The following is a 15,594-nucleotide window of genomic DNA, read 5'->3' as shown; positions in this document are numbered from 1 at the left end:
CCAACAGCTAGACAGCAATGCGCATCCAATCCATCCAACAAGTGGGCTATACGTTAATGACAGTAGGTATAAGGTTACTCTTTCGGTTAGAGGTTAGAAGCATTCAATTTTGCAATGGCATTGACCTACATTATTTTGGATTTGTGTGCCCATGAGAACTGTTTTCACAGCGAAGCATAATGAAATGTTAGGTAAGTATAGTTACACTTACATTGCATTTTCCGAGATCTCCAAGATCTATGATTCGTACAGGGTTTAAGTTCTAATTCAATTGTTAAATGCTTAATAATGACAAATGACACTGTCATAAATGTCATTAATGTAAGGAAAGAAGGGTAGTGTTTTATGTCACACGATCTGTGAAGACTCCAAGCATCAACTCATGAATTATGGACAACTCATGAACTAGGGTGTAAAACATGTTTTTATTCAACTCATGTATTATATTGAATGTAGGCTACCTGTTCTGCGTGTGTTCATGTGTGTAAAATTTCCTCGGCTGAGGGTAGGCTACCGGCAGTGGTGTAGCCCTAGTGGAGGTTAAAAGCAAGTAAGCAGTGTTTACCCAAATTTTTATTTAATTTTTTCATACTGGCCCCCCGTGGGAATTGAACCCACAACCCTGGCGTTGCAAGCGCCATGCTCTACCAACTGAGCTAAACGGGGGGACAGAACAGACAGATGTTCAAACTGAGAAGAAACCTGGACCAGCTGGACTGCTTCCACTGACAGAAGGAGCACAACGTGCTGAAAGCCAGGTCTGTGTCTGCGTGGGCCCTGGTCAAAAGTAGGATGCAGCCTGTGTCTGGCAAGGATCAGACCTTTGTATACCACCTTAACCATATACCACCTTAACCCAAATCAAATATTTTCTCTGCCCAAATACATTCCAATGGCCCTTTTTAGTCCTGCCCTAAACCAAGGGACGGTTTCTATAATTCACTGATTTTGCTATTCAAAGAAAGGGGATGCACCACATTCGTTGTTGTTTTCTGCTACAGCAAGCCTTTAAGCACCCAATGAGCTGTGATGCAGACCTTTAGCAGAAACATAAATGGTTGTCATTCTCCGCTGACACAAAACAACACACTGCAATAGATCGTGTGGGGCAAATAGAGCAGTTTTGTGGTCAGGGCCATATTGTAATGGCAACATAACAGCACACTTAAGCACCTGGTTTTTAGCCAATATACGGATGGCCTGAAACATAATGATCCTTAATGTTTTGCTTTAGCACTTCAGCCCAGATACAGATTATGTTGCACTTCATTTGATTACAAAGAGAACATTGGGCCATACAAAGCTGTTGAGACGAGGGTGCATTGAAATCTCACAGCTGTCTCTGCTTTAGCACACCTTCCTTACTTCCTTGTGAGCACAACAAATATAACCTTTTCGTCAAGGCCACCTTCAGTCACAAAATCATTTTTACAGACACATCCAACCTATTACTTTGCAAACAGTCTCTAAATGGTCTTGTGACTGTCAAAATTAGATATTTACACATGGTGGTTTGTTGTTGTTGTTCTTGGTTTCCAGGAAGGAGCTCAAAGTTTGCTGTCTGCATATTTCTGAGCTGGAGAGGCAGAGAGATAAGTGGAAGTGGAAGAGGAGATAGAGCAACAGAAAGAGGCAGACAATAGGTAGGCACAAACAAAACAAACCCGGTCAGGGGGCGTATGTGGTATCTCAGAGTAGTTATGAAACCTAGTATCAAATACCCCCCTGTCCATGTAATCTAATTCATTGTGATCTAAAAGGCGCTTGATATAGTCCCTTTATCCCCATGTGAATTAATTCAATGGGATTGTTTTTGACTATTTGATGATAATGATAATGATGATAATGATTTGCATTTATTCAGTAACAAATACAATGCCCCTGAGCATCCACGTGTTTCTTTGCAGTGGGGCCGTCTTTCGCCTCTGAGCCCAGCACAAGAGCGTCATGAGTTACAGTGAGAGAAGGAGCTGGAGTCACAAGTGGCCACCACTCAGAGGGAACATGAGTGAGTCTGCACTACTGTAGCAGCATGATTTAGGCCCCATAACAAGGCTCCAAAGTGACTGTCACGTTGGTCTATCTTAAAGAGATATTCACTCTTTGAATGCTATTCCAGTTGGGAAATAGCTACTTCCGCTACTTGCAATTATCTTTTTTTTCTTCAAACAGATTTTTATTGTTGCATCTTAAATACTTTTACAAGAGCAATTTGATGCAAATGCCACAAGCTCCTATTAGAGCAAACCTTTGACATCTAGCTTAAAGGGATACTGCACGATTCTGGCAATTAAGCCGTTTTCTATTTACCCAGAGTCAGAAGAACTCGTGGATACCATTTTTATGTCTCTGCGTGCAGCATGATGGAAGTTAGAGGTAGTTTCACGAGCTATTGCTAACTAGCGTTAGCACAATGACTGGAAGTCTACAGGTACACGAGCGTATGCTACCATACCTGCAGACTTCCGGTCATTGTGCTAACGCTATTTAGCGTTGGTGCTAGTCAGCATTGGCTCGCGAAACTACCTCTAACTTCCTACATACTGCACACAGAGACATTAAAATGGTATCCACGAGTTCATCTGACTCTGTGGAAAAACAGCTTAATTGCCAGAATCTCACAATATCTCTTTAAGCACCACTCGCCCTCTCTCTGAAGACTGGAGCTGTGTCAGGTGGAGGTGGAGCTGGGTCATTTCTCCCTCCTCCGTGTGGATTTGCAGGAGGAGCAGCAGGCGTACCAGGCGCTGCAGGCCCAGAGAGGTGAGGCCAGGTTGCAGCAGGAGGACACCTCCACCCAGGGCCTGCAGCTCCGGATGCAGTGCCTCAAAGCGTAAAGCAGCTCACTCTTTTTGGTTTGTTAGGATTTTTTTTTTTTTGGGTGAGCAACATGACTTTATTGCACACAAACTAGACAATACTAATGTGTCACATACAAAGTAATCTGGACACCCAGCAACTGATCTCACATGCACATTTTAATTGTTAAGTCTGTCACAGAAGGCTACATACAAAGTGCCATTCATAATAATTATGATTACATTTTCCATAATATTGTTATTTCCCAGGTTAATCTGTCTGTACAGACATAAAATATATATATACTACACAGTAGCCTAGCTGTTAACAGGAGGCAGGCGGCCATACAGAGGGAGGAGGAGACACGCTGTCAGAGGACCACAGAGCTGGCCCAGGCTAGCTGCCAGAAAGCAGCACTGTATCTAAAAGACACTGTCAACAGATAACCGCTGTGTTCAACCTACAGTATTAACAGGTATAATGATACGATACTTAATTAGTGATGAGAATGCCCTACGGTAGTGAATGGGTTATATACAGGCGACACACCAGTTAGATAGCTATGAACTCGTAACATTGTGGTTGACTCGCTATGAGTGATTGCTACGTCCCTCTTGTGTCCAGGATGCATCGGGAGGAGGCAGAGAAAGAGCAGCAGAGTCGAGAGCAGAGGCAGAAACCATGCAGGCAGTCATCATGTTGTTGAATGCCAATATTGCAGCCACCCAAGTAAGCACTGCACACATTTTTGAGGGTGAACATGAAATGCCACCACCCAAGGCTATTGTTAAGGCATTGAGTTGAGTTAGGATAAGAGCGTTTGTTCCCGGCTCCTAGCTTGTGTTGCTGAGGGTCCAGCAGCCTAATAGAAAATAACAATGGCATGGTCATATTGTCATGAACACAAGGTGACACAATTACTTCTGCATTCCAATGGACGGTCATTGTTCTGATTTGCTGTATTAAGATGGGAATACACTTTGGACATCTAAAATGTTTTGTCGACATCACACTTTGTATTATGTTGTAGTTTAATAATCTTGACCAATTGCCACTGTATTAGTAGAGTAAGCACAGTGTGAAGGAAGCCCTAATTGATTACTACAATCATGGCATAATTGCTTTAAAATCACACAGTATATTCCCTGTGTAAAGCAGTGTCTGTATTATTCTTACTGAAAGCCTAGTTTGTGTTTTATTCTCTCGACAGTTGTCATCATGAATAAAGGGGAAGTGTCATTGGCCTTAACCTCATTCACTCTATTTTTGTGTTGTTTCCAGGAGAGTCTGCGAGCCTAACAGACGAGGGCCAAAGCCCAGGCTAGGAGACAAGAGGAGGAGAAGAGACAGCTGAGAGAGTCCCTATAGACACAGGCTATCAACAGCACCAAACACATGTACCAACAGTGGTAGCTCCAGGAATTCCACCAAAAGAAAGAGTAGGTTCTCATTAATCTGCTTCTCTCTCCCATTGAACGTGTGGGTGTTTTCTTCTCACAATAATATGCAGAAGATAAATATGATCCTATTTTGCTCACAATGGCTTATTGTTGTTGTTGGTGTCGTTTTTTCAGAGAATTTGAGGAGAAGCAGAAATCCAAACGGGTGGAAATCGTTTAAAAGTTACTGCTGGAATAGGAGATGTTAGAGAGACGCAAGAGTGACACCTGGCTCTGCAGGGGAGATCTCCAGAGAAGGTCCTTCAGAGCCTTGATCCACAGCTGGCAGAAACAAAGGAAGAGAAAATAAAACGAGTGAGTGGAAATATCACAGACGAAGATGAAGAATTCAGACTGCTGAAACAAGAGTCCTATAAAAATGTCTGGTACACATGACATGAAAAAGCCATAAAAAGTGGGCTATTTTTCACAGCAGTAATAGGGCCAATACCCTCTCGTCGTGTGTGTGCGTGTGTATGTATGGGGCAGGGAGTTTTGCACACCTCACTCTGAAGGTACACTGTGACTGGTTGATGTGTTTTCCCCATGAGTAAAGGAGCGCCCACCCACCCCCTCGCAGCCCTCCCAGCAGGACACAGTGTTTAGTGACAGCAGCTCTTCATCAGAGCTGTCTGACCAGGAGGAGAGGAGGGGCCTGGAGGAGGAGCAGGGCCTCACAGACAGCCTGGCACACCCTGAGTTCACTGGACTGTGGGACCAGACACGTCAAGTCCACCAGGTACCATTTGAATGACACACATTGCTGAAAACTCAACGTTTTATCAACTCACAAATTCAATCATATTGAGAGTAGACATAATGCTCAACTGCATTCCCTTTTTGTGTCCCATCTGAAAATAAATGTATATCCATAAGTATAATAAACATGTAATTTTTTCTATAGTGTAGTCAAACAACCCTTACAGCACAGGTGTCGAATTCATTCCACGGAGGGCTGAGTGTCTGCGGGTTGTCCTTGATTGATGAATTAAGGTCACTAATTAGTAAGGAACTCCCCACTCCTGGTTGTCTCTGGCTTGATTGAAAGGAAAAAACAAAAACCTGCAGGCACTAGACCCTCCATGGAATGAGTTTGACACCCCTGCCTTACAGGCTTCTGGTCAATCCTAAAATACAATTGACCCATGAGAACGATGAAATACTAAGAGATAAATAAATGGTCAACTTGGACTGGTATCACAGAGTCATATTGTATAGAACAGGAGCAAGGATATCTTTAAAACTGCACTACTACTCCCCAGCCAGCAGCAGTGGGTCCCAGCCAGCAGCAGTGGGTCCCAGCCAGCAGCAGTGGGTTGCCTCTACTGCCTCTCTCCCACTCCTGAGATCCATGGCGACAGACATCACTTTTCATTTGCTGGTGCCTTGAAAGCCTCCAACGGAACATGACAGTCATTTAGGCCAGATAGTACTGTGTGCGAGAAGTCATGCGGAAAGGTTGAAGTTCTCATGACATCACGCCACATAACGATTGGGTCGTGAGCCGAGTTATGAGTTTAGTTTACACAAAAGAAAAGGACCATAGGCCAAATGCTGCCGCCTTCTCCAGCATAACAAGGGAATATTCTTAATTCCAGGATGATGATGATGATGATGATGATGTTGATGATGATACTGGTGGTCATAATGATTATATTGTCATTGCTGTTATTATTACAATGAGGTAACAAGTTAAAAAAGCGACATTGCAATATAAAAAAGACATTGTAGAAAAACTGCAATGTTATCAACATTAAAATGTTCGTAAGTGTGTATCACATTAGCGCTCTCCCTCAAAGACTGATGTCTTGTCTTGTTTGTGTCTTGATATTTGTCAACTTTTAAATATGAACTGAATTTTCCAGAGCACTTCCAACGAAGAGGCTAAATCATTACAGTTGCGAGCAGAGAGGCAGGACATGTCTTTGCTGGAGTTGGGGAAACCTCCAGTGGCTGGTAAAAGAGTTATACATGGGAAGGAATTCAAAGGCTCACCTTGCATCAGCAAGCCAGAAATCGTCCTCTTCAATGTTCACTGCTGTACATTATGTAACTATGCATTGTATTGTATTGCAGAACATGCAGTCATTTCATACTGTGCAATAATTTCACACAAAATGACATGCAGTTATTTCATGCTGTGCAGTCACTTCAGACAAAATGACAGTAATTTTCATGACATTCAGTTGTTTTACACATCCACATACTGTTGCAGGAATTTGAGGTGGAAAAGATGATGTACAAGGTCATCCTGACTAATGTCAGCTACACAACCAATTATTGCAAGTTACTTGGTGTCACCATCTGATGGATTTCATTTCTATAAGGTACGCCTTATAGCCTATGTTCCATGGTAGGTCGAATTGGAACAGAAGTGGAAAATGACTGTCTTGCTAACCGATCAAAACCAGTTTTTTCTTGTAGGCTCAGAAAAACAGAGCATAGTTAATGTAAGGGTCTAACTTCACATGGAAGGAAGTGGAATGTCCACCCCGGAATCATTCAAAGTTGCCCATAACGCCTGGTCCAGGGTCATATTGTTTAATAATCCTTCAAATGGTTAAGTTAACAATTTGAGGTTGGGTAATCTGATCCATCTTTGGTTAGGTCTGCACAATTTCTCCCTCGAGCAACCACCCCCTCACACAGCCTACACACCAGCTCAGTCTCGGTAATGCATTTTTCTCAGTCCCGAGCCTCCATCCCTCCCACACACAAACAAAGGAGGGATGAGTGTTACACATGGGTCACACATACCACTCACTCTATCCCTTTCCAGAGAGATTGTGAGATCCCTCTGACTTGATGCAGTTACGTGGGCCTCTGCTCTTTCTGCCTGAGTGAGTGAACTAAGCCCTCATCCTCCCAGGCTGCTGCTGGCTCAAACAGAACCCAGTCAGAGTGTCTCGTGGCTGGGCTAGTTGGAGCCTTGGTTGGGCCTGTCAGCACACATCGCCTCCACACTTTTGTCAGTGAGCCGCTCAACTCACCCACTCCTCTGGGGTGCCAGTGCCACAGCCTCTCATCCACCGCTACCATGACTCCGAAGGTGGAGGATCCTTAATTGGAGCTATAGTACACAATAGTATCACTTTTGAAAAGGTCGATTTAAATGCCTTAATAGGACCCACTAGATCTGCTTCTGGTTAAAATAGGGGTGGATTCTTATAATGTTATAAGTAATATGGTTATCGTGATCGATAAAAATGAATTGGGAAAGAGGCCTATCATATCAAGCTGTTATGTAATCTATAATGTGGATTTTAGTATTTTGTTTTGGAGGATTATTCTTTTAAATATTATTTTAAATTACCACTATGTTCAGGGTTTGCTCAGCAGGAGAGAAACGTTAACGGAGAACATGCTCTGATTTCTACAGAGCATGTTCCTTCGACACCCCCTGAAATTCTAAAAATTGCTCCCAATCTCTCTTCCCCCCAGTATAGCTGTGTGTGTGCCAGGGCTATTTCTCTCCCTGCCATCTTAGCCATATACAGCTGGGACTCTGCTAGGTGGACTTCCCAGGCTAGCCAAACATTACTAAGGCATTATACACATGGATGGAAATGCAGCAATTATACAGTTTAAAACACATTTTTTATTAATGATTTTGGCTTACAGACATCCTTCTGTGCTTATTATGCTACTGCCTAAGACTGAGCCAGAGCCTGAGATGGTTACAAAATGGGCACTGTTCAGAAGCTGTCAATCTCTTTTCTGATTTATGTGACAGGAGTCATGTTTTGGCACAGCACTGTATGTAACCATCAGGCATGTTTAGGTGTAACAGCATTTAGTGTTGATGAACCAACTAGTGCTGACTGATTTGTTATGGGATCAGTGTGACCCAGGAGGGTTAGATAATGTCTATGCCAGGCAGTCATACTGCACCCATGGGCTCCAGCCAGATATCTTTAGTCTAAGTGTAAACATGGCCTCATTTACAGTACTGTTCACCACACGTCTTCAACGTGGTCTCACTCAACACTCAATCCCTAGTGAACTGTTCTCTTTTTTCTTTGATAACGTTTTTTTTTCGGACCCAAAAAGAATGCCTCTCTGCATGCATTCATATGACATTTGAAAGCATACTTTAAGATAGTGTAGATACAGTAGATATTAGTATTACTTTGTGTGCTCTCCTCTTATTGAGACAACAGATGTTGTTAGTGTTCTGTGAGCCTGCCCATCTTGGCCTCTTTCATTCATTTCCAGGGCACAGCAGGCACTCAATAGTTCCAATCCAATTTCTATTTGAAATAGTATGATATGACATGATTTCTCTCCCGAGTATCCCTAGGAAGAACCTTTTCTATCTGAACATCTAGAATAACTTCTTCTTCCTTAGGATTTTGATGTACAGTGGCTTCAGAAAGTATTCACACCCCTTTACTTGTTCCACATTTTGTTGTGTCACAAAGTGGGATTAAAATGGATTGAATTGTAATTTTTGTCAACGATCTACACAAAATACTCTGTAATGTCAAAGTGGAAGAAAGATTCTAACATTTGTTTAAAAAATATGAAAAATAAAACACTAATTGATTAGATAAGTATTCAACCCCCTGAGTCAATACATGGGCTCCCGAGTGGCGCAGTGGTCTAAGGCACTGCATCTCAGTGCTTGAGGCGTCACTACAGACCCCCTGGTTCGATTCAAGGCTGTATCACAACCAGCCGTGATTGGGAGTCCCATAGGGCGGCGCACAATTGGCCCAGCGTCGTCCGGGTTTGACCGGTGTAGGCCGTCATTGTAAATAAGAATTTGTTCTTAACTGACTTGCCTAGTTAAATAAAGGTTAAATAAAATGTTAGAATCACCTTTTGCAGAAATTACAGCTGTAAGTCTTTCTGGATAAGTCTCTAAGACTGGATAAGTCTTGCCATTGATTTTCATGTAGATTTAAGTCAAAACTGTAACTCGGCCACTCAGGAACATTCACTGTCTTCTTGGTAAGCAACTCCAGTGTAGATTTGGCCTTGTGTTTTAGGTTATTGTTCTGCTGAAAGGTGAATTCATCTCCCTTTGTCTGGTGGAAAGCAGACTGAACCATGTTTTCCTCTAGGATTGTGCCTGTGCTTAGCTCCATTACATTTCTTTTTTATCCTGAAAAACTCCCCAGTCCTTAACGATTACAAGTATACCCATAACATGATGCAGCCACCACTATGCTTGAAAATATGGAGAGTGGTACTCAGTAATGTGTTGTATTGGATTTGTCCCAAACATAACACGTTGTATTCAGGACAAAAAGTGAATTGCTTTGCCACATATTTTGCAGTATTACTTTAATGCCTTGTTGCAAACAGGATGCATGTTTTCGGATATTTGTAACCTGTACAGGCTTTCTTTTTTTCACTCTGTCAATTAGGTTAGTATTGTGGAGTAACTACAATGTTGTTGATCTGTCCTCAGTTTTCTCCTATCACAGCCATTAAACTCTGTAACTGATTTAATGTCACCATTGGCCTCATTGTGAAATCCCTGAGCGGTTTCCTTCCTCTCCAGCAACTGAGTTAGGAAGGACGCTTGTGTTTTTGTAGTGATACACCATCCACATTGTAATTAATAACTTCACCATGCTCAAAGAGATATTCAATGTCTGCTTTTTTAATCAATATGTGCCATTCTTTGCGAGGCATTGGAAATCCTCCCTGGTCTTTGTGGTTGAAACTGTGGTTGAAATTCACTGCTCGACTGACGGACCTTACAGATAATTGTATGTGTGGGTGTGGTGGCCGAACAACGATGCTGCAATGCTGTATTGACAAGGAATCCGCTGACACTGTACTTTGATTATAAAGGTTTATTATATCAAAGCTTTCAGCATCAATTTACAGATTTCTGCAGAATCGGGAGAGCAACAAACCCAATCTCAAATTTGATCACTCTCCTCGTCCCTTTGTTCAAACATGGTATATATCCTATGTAACACAAAATGGCGTGTTTTGAATAGACCAATCCCTGGCCTCCACATATCCCCATGTCCACTGTTTTAGGGGGCCCCTATAGTAACACTTTCCAGATGTTTCAGCACAACAGAGCAAAGTTCATTTAACCAACAATATGAAAACCTCAGCCAAAGCTATAAATGTTCAGATACTACATATTTCCCCCCTTCGAGACTAATTAACAAAAATAATAGGATTATGACTAATCTTGTGTAACTTTAGCAATAAAACCAAGTTTATGGAGTGTGAACACATTTTTATGGAGTGTAAGAGCGAAAAACCTGTCTGGCAGCTTTCTTTCCAAATATCCATCAATCAATCAAGACAGTAAAATTCTCTCACGGCCCCTCTGCCACAGGTGACCACCAAAGTACTCCAGATCAATTTATAAATCTTTATCAATGCATTTTAAGCTATGATGCAATGAAATACACATGAAAGCCTCGGAAATCAAAATACCATCAAAAACCCATCCACATTCAGGCTGGTCGACCCATCGGACCCTCCTGTGGATCCTCTCTGTCCCTGCCTAGACCCAATATCCCTAAGCGTCAAAGAAAAACAAAAACATCTGATGTCCCCACATGTACTCAACAACAGAAAACATCATTCTTCAAAGAATTAATACAGAAAGAATATGACACAAATTATGTATTACACATGCAAATATGTATATAAATCATTGCAGACAGTGGAATGTAGTCCACTACACTGCATCTCCTCAGCAGTGTCGACTTTCAATGCAACGTCGATGATGGAATCTGAACATTTCCACACCATCCTTGTTCAACTTCCTCCAGTCCATTCATATTGTCCATGTTTGAGTATTTGAATCCCACTCTACACATTCCCCATATGCTTCTGGAAGAAAATAAAACACCAACCAGTATCTTTTGCAAAGCAACACATGAAAATTAAAACATCAGTATCAAAAATAATATAAAAATGATATATAAAAATGAATCACATTCCATTTCCCCCCTTTGATTCATAAGAAAACACTAAATATCACAACAATATGCAAAGAAATGTGAAAATTATCGCACAATCAGATATTCAAAATTTCCTAGAGTTACTTCAACCCTAGTTTTGGTAACATTTTGGTCTGACTTTTTTCCCAATTTTTGAAAAATCTATTTAACTGATTTATCCACAATACTCTCTCCCATTAGCTGAGGATGTTCGATCGGGAAATCCCCACCTGCTTATGACTTTTCGCTTGGTTGGACATGCCTCTGGCCATCGTGAAAATCTATCTACAACCACCAACATGTATCTTTTCCCTTCAATTGGTTTTATCATATTAACAAAGTCGATAACCAACTCACGCATAGGACCTCTCAGTGTTGGAATGTAACCAGGAAGAACAGTCACACCCCTGCGAACATTATTTTTCAGACAGATTGTGCACCTGCCTATAACATAGTCAACCTGTTCAAGCAAATATGGTGCCCAAAAACCATACTCCTTTGTGATCTTTCTCCTAACCTCCCCCCTTGCAACATGGGCTAACCCATGTGCTTCCTGAATCATCAGACCTAATAGGTCTAGAGGCACTACTATCAATCCCTCATGGTTTCTCCAAAGACCCGTAGCATCTTTGACAGCACCTTGGTCTAGCCATAACTGTTTGTCAATCGTAGAAGCAGCTTCCTGCATCAAAATCACATCCTTAAGCGTAATTTTGTCTTCCAAGTCCACTCCATGAGTGACCAGAAAAACCTTGCCCAATTTGTCCGCTCCTGTGACGGCTTTTGCAGCTTCATCAGCGGCTTTGTTCCCTTGTGTGACTTTTGACACATCGGTTTTATGAGCTGCACACTTAGCTATCGCCATCTCTTTAGGCTTCATCATAGCATGCAACAGTTTCATTATTTGCGCATGATGTTGTATCGGAGAACCATCCGTTTTCTTAAACCCTCGACCTTTCCATACTGCTCCAAACAAATGACATACACTATGTGCATATGCATAATCAGTATATATCGTCACTCGCTTTCCTTCTGCTAACAAACACGCTTCTGTTAGCCCCACAAGTTCAGCAAGTTGTGCGGACGCAGGCTGTGGTATTACTTCAGCCTTTTCAACAACAAATCCAGTTCCTTGGGCTTTAACTACTGCATAGCCAGCACACAATTTATCTCCCACACGATAACAAGACCCATCAGTCCAATACTCCAGGTCTGCCTCACGTAATGGAAGGGCTTGCAAATCTGATCTAAGCCTAGAGTATTTCTCTGCTTCTTGAACACAATCATGTGGCTCACCATCCTCTGAAGTTGGCAAATTCTCGGCTGGATTCACCGTATCACACCTCACTAGGGTGACATCTTCCTGCTCTAAGAGCCTATGATAGTCTCTGAGCCTAGGCATAGTCAATGTATATTTTCCATAGTTCAGAAGATTTCTGAGACTATGATGGGTAAGGATTGTTACTGGGTAACCCATCGTAACAGATGATGCTTTGTCATACATTACATATACTCCCACCATTGCTCTGTAGCACCGTGGTAGCCCTACTTCTACTTCTGAATAGGCAGTAGAGTAGTAGGAAATAGGTTGAGGATTCGTCCCTGTACCTGTTGGCTGACAGAGAACAGCACAAACATATCTACCTCCAGTAGAAGTAGACACATATAGCAAGAAATTCTTAGAGTAGTCTGGTAGTGTGAGTGCCGGTGCCTCTTGTAACCTCTGTTTGATCGTTTCAAATGCCACAATGCCTTCCTTTGTCCAGGAAAGATTGCTATGGAGTTGACCACTCCCAGTATCTTTAACCATAGCTCTCAAAGGTAACCGTTTCTTTTGGCACTTCTACCAGACAGCCGTCTGGCGTACATTTTATTGTACAATTCAATCTACACAATGCATCTCTTCCCCACAATGCAATAGGTGTATGTTCATATACCAGTATGGGTATTGTAGTTTTCTGATTTTTATAGCAGAGCTCAATTGGTTCCGTAAGAGGAATCAGCTGTTTCACTCCCTCAAATCCAATTGTCCGAATCAATTGATTGGACATAGGAAGATGTGTAGCATCTTCAGGCCGAACACAGGTGAAAGCAGCTCCGCTATCCGCCATCACTTCCAATGGTCGGTTGTTTACTTTCACCTCAATTGTTGGATCTTTTTCCGTCCTGATGCTTTCAGCTGACACCCCCCTTTCGGATCTTCTGGGCACCTCTAGAATCCTGGCTCCGGGCCCCTATAAGGGTTCACCAGTCCTCCAAATGATCTTGACTGGCCCCTGTATCTTTCTCTGAAATGTACTCTGGTGTTTCCTACTGGCCCATTACACTCACGGGCAAAGTGACCAACCTGTCCACAATTATAACACACTTCTGAAGATTGCTGGAAGTATGGATTAAATCTTCCTCCTCTTCCTCTTCCTAAGCCTTCTCGTCCTCTTCCTCTCCAGTTCTGTGTCCGTCCGGAAGCTGGCTGTAGATATTAAACAACTGGTCCCACTAGTGGTGGCTGGGACATTTGCAGTTGGAACTGGTTCGGTTGAAGCTGTGGCATTGATTGTTGATTTGGTGACCACTGATTCTACATAACCAAAGCCTATTTCTTCTCCTTCTTCTTATTCTCCACCAGTTGTATTTGCTTCCAAGTCCAACCAACTCTGCCAGTTTGCTCCTTACTGGTGAGGGCAGCCCATCTGCAGTTTAGCTCGCAAAATTGACTGCTCTATTTGACTCACATCTGGATCATTTCCGGTAATATTTCTCCACACTTGATGAGCTCTTGACACATAGGCTCTCTGATTTTCTTGTTGTCCTAGTGGGTCAATCAGAATGTTGTCAGGATGCACATTTGTTGGAAACTTATCTTTCAGTGCTCTCCACAGCCGATTTCTACTTGCAGCTAACAACTCAGGATCATTCACTGCAGTCCCCATATATCGATTAAGTCCAGCTCTCTGAAAAATGTCTTCTATACCTGGAATCCCAAGGAGATTAGCTAAAAGTCTCTTAATGTCTCCTATGGCAGACTGTGCTCCCACCATAATTTCTTCCAACTTTGAAATCCAAGGATATGCTCCATCTTGAAGAGTAGGCAGCTTCTCAAGTATATCTGACATATCGGTATTCTGCAAAGGCTTATACTCCAGGTTCTGTCCTCGAATTATCACTGGCATCATCTTCTTACTTGTGCTCCCTTTTCTTGGCCGCAATGTATACTTCCTCTCCAATTTTTGGGGATTCTTTTTTCAGCAATTTTTCCTTCTGTATCTTCAGCTTCTTGAGTTGTTCTTCCAATTCTCTTACTTCTTCTAAATTATTCGCCTTATCCAAGCATGATATGCATCGATCCATATCTCTTTCTATTTCTTCTGTGCTAGTCGTTGTAGGATAAAATCCTCTTGAACATGAAGCACCTTTAATCTCCAAATCTTCATAGCTGTCTCCATCTTCACTTTCATCAGAGATCAGATCTCTTATATCCTTCTTCTTCCAACTTCCATCACCCCTTCTTTCCGCTCTAGCCAACCTCCGTCTGATCCCAGGGTCATATCCACCCATGATCTCTTCTGAATCACTCTGATCATCATCATCATCATCTTCAAATTTCATCCTCCTGAACCTCACTCTACCCTTAGTTTCCAGACATGTTGTTTTCTTCTTACTTTTGGAGTTTGGATTCATCTTTATGGTCGTTTCTGCTTGTCCTCTCGCTATTATTAGTTCATCTTCATCTCTGATGCAATAATCACCCTCCTGAATGATCACTGGAAGCTGAGGATAGACGTCCTTAAACTCTACTTCTTCCTCGTAAGGTGGGGGTCTTTTTGTTGAATCCTTATGTGAGAAGGTGTGTTGACTTCTGCCATTAGTTTTTCTGTTACCTTCGCCTCTTTTGCCATTTTCTCTATACATTTACATTACATTTACGTCATTTTTCATACTGGCCCCCGTGGGAATCGAACCCACAACCCTGGCGTTGCAATTGCCATGTCTACCAACTGAGCTACATCCCTGCCGGCCACATCCTATACCTCTGTCTCTTTTATCTTTTGTATCTTTTATCATTTTTTGTCCCTCATTTTCAAACAACTTAAGAACACCCAGCTCTCTTTGTCTCTTTTCTTTACGTTGTTCCCCTTTTTTCCCCTTCTTTTGATCTGCCTTATATGTGGACACAAGCACTTGCATTATTTTAATTACGTCTGGGTTAAGAGTCCCTTCCACTGGCCATGGTTGTTCAATGTCAGGCCAACGTTTATTCCATTTTCCAGATAACCTTGCAATACCATTAACTAAAGGATTACTATTTTGTACTACATCAACAGGAGTAATTACTTTCATAGTTTTGATGTCCTTTTTCCGCATTGTAACAACTCTTTTATATTCCTTTATTGTGAATTTTTTTATTTTTATTATTATTATTATTTTAAACTAAT

The 15,594-nt window shown here is 42.0% G+C and overlaps 1 pseudogene across 1 annotated transcript in view; it reads left to right on the top strand.

Annotated features, from left to right (window-relative positions):
- Positions 1 to 681: 681 nt before the first annotated feature.
- Positions 682 to 15,594, top strand: part of LOC311148095 (cilia- and flagella-associated protein 74-like) — a 166,023-nt pseudogene continuing 151,110 nt past the window's right edge. Inside the window, exons 1-11 of the transcript in view lie at positions 682 to 762; positions 1,544 to 1,643; positions 1,908 to 2,008; positions 2,660 to 2,833; positions 3,131 to 3,241; positions 3,424 to 3,528; positions 4,081 to 4,238; positions 4,374 to 4,553; positions 4,828 to 4,977; positions 6,104 to 6,268; positions 6,454 to 6,565. The product of the transcript in view is annotated as a cilia- and flagella-associated protein 74-like (transcript). The remainder of the gene's footprint in view (positions 763 to 1,543; positions 1,644 to 1,907; positions 2,009 to 2,659; positions 2,834 to 3,130; positions 3,242 to 3,423; positions 3,529 to 4,080; positions 4,239 to 4,373; positions 4,554 to 4,827; positions 4,978 to 6,103; positions 6,269 to 6,453; positions 6,566 to 15,594) is intronic.

This window comes from Coregonus lavaretus (genome assembly GCF_964263955.1).
Source record: "Coregonus lavaretus genome assembly, chromosome: 20".
NCBI lineage: Eukaryota > Metazoa > Chordata > Actinopteri > Salmoniformes > Salmonidae > Coregonus > Coregonus lavaretus.
The sequence above is the reverse complement of the archived record's forward strand: the minus strand, read 5'-3'. Positions and strand labels throughout refer to the sequence as shown.